The sequence below is a fragment of the Littorina saxatilis genome, linkage group LG9 (assembly GCF_037325665.1).
Source record: "Littorina saxatilis isolate snail1 linkage group LG9, US_GU_Lsax_2.0, whole genome shotgun sequence".
Lineage (NCBI taxonomy): Eukaryota > Metazoa > Mollusca > Gastropoda > Littorinimorpha > Littorinidae > Littorina > Littorina saxatilis.
Window position 1 is genome coordinate 15,991,430 of NC_090253.1, and position 6,366 is coordinate 15,997,795.

Below are 6,366 nucleotides of genomic sequence, written 5' to 3' on the forward strand. Positions count from 1 at the left end.
GACACCAGTGATGCTGACTTTTTCGTTGACTATGCACTAGTACTGTGTCCATCAAAATACTGCGGCTTACTCATTAAAACATCTGGCTCACTGAATGCACCGTGCTATGATATGGCGGTGTAGGGCGGTACAAATACTGAGGGAAATACTAACCCAGCAAAAAAAAGTCCGCCGTCACTGATGTACAGTCCCCGGCGAAAGAAACGCAACTCATTCGCGCCAATCTGTTGCGGGTTCTTTTCGTCATTTTCAAATTGTCGTAAAATATGAACCAGATAAGGTAAATCAAAACGAAAAACAGATTCGTAGAGGATATTCTACTGGCTCTACAATAAATGCATAGTATATTTAAATAGAGAATACTACATGGCTTGCTGTGTCGTACCAGATTTACACGAGTTGTTTTTTTAAATATTGAACTGCGAGCGGAAGCGAGCTGTTCACTATCAGAGTGTAAATCTGGTACGACACAGCAAGCCATGTAGTATTCTGTTTATCCTACATACTGTACTTACGTGTATTTTACTGAAAATGTCATGCAGTCGAGGCAGCCAAATGGAAGACGCTTGTTTTGGAACCTCGATCTCTTCTAAAGCCTCCTGCAATCTATTACGTTAAAGTAAAGAAACGTCACTCTCAGGGGCGGACGAGGGGGGGGGGGGTGCACAGGGTGCACGTGCACCCCCCCTCCAGCAACAAAAAAAAATTAAAAATTTGGAAAGCTGATTCTATGACCATTTATAAGTTCAAATGGCACCAGATGGCACCATTTTGCTTCTTTGAGCCAACATTTTTTTCCGGGGGGGGGGCATGCCCCCGGACCCCCCTAGCAAATTCGGGCGCTTCGCGCCCATCACATTAACTTTCGATTCAAAGTGCATCCCCCCTTACAAAGCAACTGATCCGCCCCTGTACTCTGAAAGTGTGGCGTGACGTGCTAGTTCTAAAATTCATCGAGGGTAATTAGCGAGCGCAATTTTTTTTCTCTATAATGACGTTTGCACGCCGTAGACGGTGGCTGCATTGGGGAATTGCCTCCGCACTAACTTTCACCGATGACGGGTGAGTTTCTGCACGACAAAATCGTCTCTGTTTTCTCCAAAATGACATATCATCACATTACTGGCGTTTGTACTTCGACCTAAGGTGTTATATCATCGATTTTATTCTTTTCTTCGATGCATTTGTTAACGTTGAGCTTCGATCATTTATGCTTTTCTTGCAAAGTTTGCGTAAATTCTGACTTCCCACAGTTATTACGGAAAATCAAGGTTATCAATCAAACTGCAGTCTATTGGAATATCATTATTGTTTATTAGTTGACATGTGGTCCAAGTTGTGTCATCCAAAGTCACGCGGTTGGAGCGTAATTCTTGAATCTGTACCACGACTGATCGATTTTGCGGCTGCCCACCTACGCAATGTATCTTTGCTTACGGCTGCATGCCTACGCACTTTCTGGCTGCCCACCTATGCGAGTACTACAAATAATAAAATGGTATATTATAGTTAATTAGGGCTCTGTTCGTGACTGTTGCCTGCCTGTGTAAACATAAGACAAGACAGCGTTTATGACTGTAACCTATTTTTTTTATCCCAAGTAATACATAAATAAAGAAATCCGCGGAAATCCGTCCATATTCTCATCTTCGGAAATTTTTGGGAAAGGTGGGTATTATGGATTAGTTTTTCCAGCTGACTTTAGTCGCATAAATTGCCATATATATTTCCCGCACTGTAAAACTAATTCTATAATCATAAGAAGCAAAAATTATTCGTCTCCCAATTCCCAAAACATACAAATACAAGCATAATATTACCTATTATATTATTATATTAGTTATTACTGGATGCGCTGTTCACAGTATCATTTGCGCAAATAGTGCATTGGCATGCAGCCACCCTTTGCGTAGGTGGGCAGCCGCAAAATCGATCAGTCGTGGTACAGATTCAAGAATTACGCTCCAACCGCGTGACTTTGGATGACACAACTTGGACCACATGTCAACTAATAAACAATAATGATATTCCAATAGACTACAGTTTGATTGATAACCTTGATTTTCCGTAATAACTGTGGGAAGTCAGAATTTACGCAAACTTTGCAAGAAAAGCATAAATAATCGAAGCTCAACGTTAACAAATGCATCGAAGAAAAGAATAAAATCGATGATAACACCTTAGGTCGAAGTACAAACGCCAGTATTGTGATGATATGTCATTTTGGAGAAAACAGAGACGATTTTGTGCAGAAACTCACCCGGCCTGCGTGTTGCTCTTCAGCAGTGTAAGTTAGTGCGGAGGCAATTCCCCATGCAGCCACCGTCTACGGCGTGGTTTGTCTCGGTGACTTTGGCATCGTAAGCAGTGGAAAAACAGGTCCCTGCCAGACTTGCTTGACATGACCTCATTTACATGATATACACACGTGTGATTTGAAAGATTATTATCTCACGAGTATCTCTCTCACGTATGTAGGATAATCGTTTGTATCTTTTACTTGTTCATAAATTGTGTTATACAGGGTAGGGGTCAAGCGAGTCGTGATTGCAGGCAAACGTGTCTCTTCAACATGCTACACAAATCGTAAAAATGCATATTTATTAACAAGGTAAAGACAGTTTTGGAGGAAATTCATTTCTCAACAACACCATTTAATTACAATTATTCGCCAAAGCGTTTAAGACTCAAAAATTGAGCAAAGATCACTTAGACAGTGTTAATAAGGGTTGTTTGGCAAAAGCTCATTCGCACGGAATCGACGTGATGATTTCTTTAAAAAAAAAAAGCAGGTGCTATTTGTGGCCAAGTGTCTGGTCTACGGGATCAGGCTATAACTAGAAACAACACAATGCGGTTTTTATTTTTGACTCACATGCGAAGCAAAAGTGAGTCTATGTACTCACCCGAGTCGTCCGTCCGTCCGTCCGGACGTCCGTCCGGAAAACTTTAACGTTGGATATTTCTTGGACACTATTCAGTCTATCAGTACCAAATTTGGCAAGATGGTGTATGATGACAAGGCCCCAAAAAACATACATAGCATCTTGACCTTGCTTCAAGGTCAAGATCGCAGGAGCCTTAAATGTTGCCTAAAAAACAGCTATTTTTCACATTTTCCCCATTTTCTCTGAAGTTTTTGAGATTCAATACCTCACCTATATATGATATATAGGGCAAAGTAAGCCCCATCTTTTGATACCAGTTTGGTTTACCTTGCTTCAAGGTCAAGGTCACAGGAGCTCTTCAAAGTTGGATTGTATACATATTTTGACGTGACCTTGACCCTGAACTATGGAAGATAACTGTTTCAAACTTAAAAATTATGTGGGGCACATGTTATGCTTTCATCATGAGACACATTTGGTCACATATGATCAAGGTCAAGGTCACTTTGACCCTTATGAAATGTGACCAAAATAAGGTAGTGAACCACTAAAAGTAACCATATCTCATGGTAGAAAGAGCCAATAAGCACCATTGTACTTCCTATGTCTTGAATTAACAGCTTTGTGTTGCATGACCTTGGATGACCTTGACCTTGGGTCAAGGTCACATGTATTTTGGTAGGAAAAATGTGTAAAGCAGTTCTTAGTGTATGATGTCAATGCTAGGTTTAGTTATTTGACCTTGACCCTGAAGGTCAAGGTCATGTAAAGGTCAAGGTCAAGCATGTGAGTCGTATGGGCTTTGCCCTTATTTTATTTTTATTTTTTAACATCGATCGATTAGCGATAGTGATTCGTATGAAAGTACTATCAAGCCAAACGCATACGTCCCCCCTCCCTTAACACATATTTACACACACATGCACACACACATGCACACACACATGCACACACACACACACAAACACACACACACAAAAACACACACACACACACATACACGTGTGCGCGCGCGCTCGTACGCGAACGCACATGAGGTTTTTTTTTAAACGTAAACACACAAACATACTGATTCACACAGAAATACCAACACAAACGTGTGTTTGTTTGCGGGCGCGTGTGTGTGTGTGTGTGTGTGTGTGTGTGTGTGTGTTGTGGTTGTGCCTTTCAGGCGGGCGGGCCTGCGTGTGCATGTGTGTCCGCGCGTCTGTTCGTGTATATGTGTGCGTGGGTGCATGAGTGTTTGTGTGTGCGTATATCTTTGTCTCTGTGTCCGTTGTTTTAAATGTGAGAAATATAACTTTGGAGAAATAGTGACAGACAAACTGGGACAGCGATCATCAAAGTGACAGTTGGTGTCCATTTTAGTACTGCGTAGGGCTCCTGCACATCGCGACTTTGTTCGTGTGTCTGTCTGTTTGTTTATCTGTATGTATGGATGTGTGTGTCTGTGTGTGTGTATGTATATGCGTGTGTGCATTTGTGTGTATGTGTGTGTAAATATATGTTAAGGGAGGGGGGACGTACGCGTTTGGCTTCATAGTACTTTCATACGAATCACTATCGCTAATCGATTGATGTTAAAAAAAATCATTAACAAAAAAACCCGCAAATTTTTGTTTCTCGTTATAGCCTGATTGTGTAGACCAGACACTGGGCCACAAATAGCACCAGTTTTTTTTAGAGAAATCATCACGTCGATTCCGTGCGAATGAGCTTTTGCCAAACAACCCTTTTTAACAGTGTCTAAGTGATCTTTGTTCATTTTTTTGAGTCTTAAACGCTTTGGCGAATAATTCTAATTAAATGGTGTTGTTGAGAAATGAATTTTCTCCAAAAATGTCTTTACCTTGTTAAAAAATATGCATTTTTACGATTTTTGAAGCATGTTGAAGAGACACGTTTGCCTGCAATCACGACTCGCTTGACCCCTACCCTGTATAACACAATTTATGAACAAGTAAAAGATACAAACGATTAAATACTATGCATTTATCGTAGAGCCAGTAAAATATCCTCTACGGATCTGTTTTTCGTTCTGATTTACCTTATCTGGTTCATATTTTATGACAATTTGAAAATGACGAAAAATAACTCGCAACAGTGGGCGCGAATGAGTTGCGTTTCTTTCGCCGGGGACTATACATGCGTGGCTGCTGTACTGAGATGTCAGTGTAGCCTCCTACATAGAGGAATTCGGTGGTGGGCGTTATTATAGTGTGACAGAGTTAACTGTCAACAGTAAATTAGAGTAAAGCTATTGTTCAGTTAGTCCTCATGGTCCTTGTTGCCGACCGATGTGTGTTTTGTGTCTATTAATTATCTTTAAAGGCACAGTAAGCCTCCCGCCATCACAGATTTTGTCAGGCTTTTACACACAGTACAAACACCCTTTTATTTAATCACTCACCGCTTGAGAACATCCTATGTGCCCTCCTTAAAGAGCGAACAATTTTCAAAACGGAATTTATTTTTGCGTGGTTTATCTTACCCCTGAGCCATCGTGAACCCGTGTGATCCAGTTTCCCTTTTTCACAATGCAGTCGTCAGTTTGTAATTTGAATGCGTCTCGCTGTGAGCTTATCTGCAATAGCACGTTATTATGTACCTCTGACTACGCACGAAACAAACGGATGAGGTTCACAAGAACTCTAGCGATGGCTTTTGACTGTTCAGAGGAACTGGCGATGCTAACAAACCGTCGTCTGCTACGAGAACCACGACCTTGCGTGACCCTGCTTCCGGGCTTTTTTTTTTCAAACTTTCAAAACTTCGAATTGTACTGATCTTGTCTTGACGTGAAATTAACTACTAATAGCAAGTGCCCTTTTTCAGAAATGCAGTACAGTAGACTCCGCTTAATAAGGTCACCTTGGTGCAGGACCAAAGTGGCTATATTAAGCGGGTGGATTTAATAAAAGGAACTCATGGTTTTCAGGCAAACAGAGCCTTAAAACAAAGGAGAGACATTCTGTGTGCATCTCTTTTATTAAACAGAAAAACATCCTTACAAAAGCTAATAAAATAGCATTAGGTAGACAACTTAACGATTTTGATAAACAGCTTATTCATGAAGCAAATAAAGCAAATAAAGCAAAAAGCGCTCAAATCCGTTCTCGAGAAAAGTTTATAGCAGACTGGGAGAAAAAAATGACGTCATCATCAGTCTTTTCTTTTTCCAAGGAATCTGTCCATAGACAACTGACAGAATTGCAATCATGAACAATCATGCACATGAACAAAAGCTCAGAAGTACGCTTCTGTTTGAAGTTGTTTATGACCACTGACTTGCACTTAACGTGATTTCAAACTCACAAGAGGCTGGCCAAAACATCTCAGGTTGTTTGAAAACCAGTCACGCTTTAGCTGTGAGTGATCAGACAGCGATTACAGACTCACTGTTACGGCTTTTCATACCTAACGCGAGCCAAAAAATGGCTTTAATAAGCGGGATGGTGGTTTTATAAAGCGGGTGATT